The sequence below is a fragment of the Rutidosis leptorrhynchoides genome, chromosome 9, assembly GCF_046630445.1.
Source record: "Rutidosis leptorrhynchoides isolate AG116_Rl617_1_P2 chromosome 9, CSIRO_AGI_Rlap_v1, whole genome shotgun sequence".
NCBI lineage: Eukaryota > Viridiplantae > Streptophyta > Magnoliopsida > Asterales > Asteraceae > Rutidosis > Rutidosis leptorrhynchoides.
In genome coordinates this window covers 319,360,086-319,363,870 of record NC_092341.1, presented here as the reverse complement: position 1 = coordinate 319,363,870, position 3,785 = coordinate 319,360,086, and positions in this window count along the sequence as shown.

The window sequence follows — 3,785 nt, the reverse complement described above, 5'->3', positions numbered from 1 at the left end:
AGAAAAGTCTATTAATTGGATAACTTATATAATTTTTCTTTTTTTTAAAAAAACTAATAGGATATTCAGTGAATGCACCGAGCAAAACGTTCACCACCTTTTGTACGTTCATCACCTGTAACTAGATCAAGACATCTAGCAAATATTGTTGCCATTGATTTTTCTTTAGAATCGTCATCCAGTCGACCAAGTACTCCAATTCAAATTTCCGATAATCCGTTTTTTGAACCCGACCTCACAATTGAGAATCCGGAGGATATTCAGGAACAATTCAGAGATCCTGAACCACTAATCTTTCCTCCGGAACCACCAATCATTCAAACGGAGATTGTCAAGGAGCAACCCATTAAATCAGAATCCTTTAGTAATTTAGATTCAACAAATTCAATCATGGAGAATCTGGAACCTTTAAGTATGGAAGACCGAATGCGAGCTAAACGCACTGGCCAAGGTCACGCAATTACTCAACCAGACATTAATGCACCAGATTATGAAATCAAAGGATAAATCTTACACATGGTAACTAATCAATGCCAATTTAGTGGTGCGCCGAAGGAAGATCCAAATGAACATCTTCGTACCTTTAATAGGATCTGTACACTATTTAAAATAAGAGAAGTGGAGGATGAACAGATATATCTCATGTTATTTCCCTGGACTTTAAAGGGAGAAGCCAAAGATTGGTTAGAATCGTTACCTGAAAGGGCGATTGATACATGGGACGTTTTAGTTGAAAATTTTCTTAAGCAATTCTTTCCAGCATCTAAAGCCGTAAGACTTTAAGGAGAAATTGTTACGTTCACACAAAAGCCAAATGAAACTCTATATGAAGCGTGGACAAGATTTGGAAAGTTATTAAGAGGATGTCCGCAACGTGGTTTAGATACTTGTCAAATAGTACAAATATTCTACCAAGGATGCGACATCACTACAAGAAAAGACATCGATATAGCAGCCGTGGTCCTATTATGAAGAAAACCGCAACTTACGCTTACAAAATTATTGATAACACTGCTTCCCACTCACATGAGTGGCATCAAGAAAAAGATATCGTTAGATCATCTAAAGCAGCTAGAGCCGATTCTAGCCATGACTTAGATTCTATTTCCGCAAAGATAGATGCTATCGAGAGACGAATGGAAAAGATGACTAAAGATATTCACTCAATACGAATTAGTTGTGAGCAGTGTGGAGGACCACATTTGACAAAAAATTGTCTCAGTATTGAACTAATAATGGAACAAAGAGAGAATGTTTCATACATAAACCAAAGGCCTGGAAATAATTATCAGAATAATTATCAACCGCCAAGACCAATCTACAATCAAAACTAGAATTATACCCAAAATGTTCCATACAACAACCAACAAGGTCCTAACAATCAACAAGTACCTAATAATACTTACAATCAGTAAAGACCTATTTTTCAAAACAAACCACCACAAACCGATGATAAAAAGTCAAATTTAGAAGATATGATGTCGAAGCTAGTTGAATCTCAAACGCAGTTTTTCACATCTCAGAAATAAACCAATGAACAAAATGCTCAAGCATTTAGAAATCAACAAGCTTCTATTCAAAATTTGGAACAAGAAGTGAGCAACCTAGCAAGGTTGATAGGTGAAAGAAAATCGGAAAGTCTACCTAGTGATACAAATACTAACCCCCGGAATGAAACAGCTAAAACCATTACCACAAGAAGTAGTATTACACTTAAACCACCTGAAATACCTGTATTTTCTGATGAAGCTATTCCTACTCCACAAGAACCACAACCTGAGCAAGATAAGGAAAAAGAACCGGTAGTTGAATGTAACATCCCGCATTTTTCCGTTAAATTATTTTAACGCCCGTCTTTTTCTTTTTAAATAATACCCTTCGTATCTAGATTCGTATCCTTTGTTATGTAACATTTTAAATATTCTCGTTGTTGGAAGATAACGTCTCCCGTACTCTCGTGTAATTTAAAATATTCCGTTTAGGTATTTTCCGCACCCGACTACAAACTCGAGGGACTAAAATTGACACGGGGCAAACTAGTTGACTAGGTCACCTAGTCTACCCCAATTACCACCATTCCACCACCTCTCACTCTCTCTCTCTTTCTCTCTAGCAAGAACACACCCAATTTCCAAATTCATTCATTCATCATCTAAATCCGGATTAGGGAGCTAGCAACCAAATAAATTACATATTCTTGATCCTCTCATCATCCTCTTCGATTTGATGCTAACTACTTCGATTTTGGGTAACTTTCTAAAATCACTAATTTTATGTGTTCTTGAGATTTTTGAGTTATAAAGTTGTTAATTAGTGTCTATGGCTCATTGTGATGTCGTGTATGTAATTTGTATGCTCGATCTCGTTGTTTTAGTGTAACTAGCATGAACTTGAATTTTGGTGTGTTGTTCTTGAATTTTGGATGATCATATGTTGTTAGATGTTAAAAGTTGATGTTTTAATTGTGTTACTAGCATCACTAGCTTCAATTTGATGTGTAGGTTGCCTTAGAAAACTTCATGAACTTGATTAGTGATTTTGGTGAATTTGGGTTAGGGTTTGATGAACTTGAAATGGACTTGTGATGCATTGAATGCCATGGATTATTATTGGTGAGTGTTTAGTTGGATTGTATGCTTGATTACCTTCGAAACGGCATATCATTCATGTAAATTGGTTGCCCGAATCATTGAATTGCATTTATGAACTTGTATGCGGTTAATGTTAAGCATTAGATGCGGTTTTGGTTGTTGTAATAGGTAGATTGATTGATGAAATGTGTTTAGTTGTTTTCCTCGTCAAATTACCTTCCCAACGGTATAAGGTACTTGTCTTGATTGTTTGCGGATCATAAATGGTGATTGTTTGAAGTTAGGTTCGTGCATAAAACTTAAAAACTGCCAGAATTCTCTGCACAGGTACCCGCGCGGCGCGCCATATACCCGCGCGGCGCGCCGTTTGGGTCTGTCCAACTTGGTCAATTTTCGAATAATGTTTGCTATGCTACGCACCTCCGATTCACATGTAACTTGTCCTAGCATGTTCATACATGATTAAAAACCTCAGAAAAATAGTTCGGGACACGACCCGAACGTGTTGACTTTTTCGTTGACTTTGACCGACCAAAGTTTGACTTTTAGTCAAACTTAACCAAACTTTTATACAATCATTCTAACATGCTTTTATACTTGTTTCTTGTATGAAACTTGACAACGTGATTCACATGCTATATTTAATCGAGTCGTATTGAGCCATAGGACTAATTGAACACATTTCACCCGACCTTGTGTCGTAACCGGTTAATTGATATAACTTACTTGTTTAGGTCAAGGCTAAGCAACTTTCATGCACACGTTTACTTGTTGAAGTACCTTTATACTCGTGCACTCGAGGTGAGATCATAGTCCCACTTTTACTCTTTTTGAACTTATATTTGGGATGAGAAAACATAAACGTTTCTTTTGAACTAAGTGAACACAAGAACGGGAAAACAAACATTCTACATACGAGTTTAGAACAAAAAGCCTCAATTCGATTATCATTAGTTACACTTGCCGGGTGTAAGCGAGAACTTATGTTATATGGCCATATGGGTTGACAACCCTCATCTTTGACGGTTCGCTACCGTCTACGGATGAAATATATTTTCGAGAATCAGTGTTTGTTCTAGCACTAAGTGATGGGGTATACAATGGAAGGAATGTTAAGCTTTGATAATTGGGTGCTCGTGAAACAAACTTTTGGAATGTATTACTATTATTTCATTGATGCAAATCTTGTGGTTC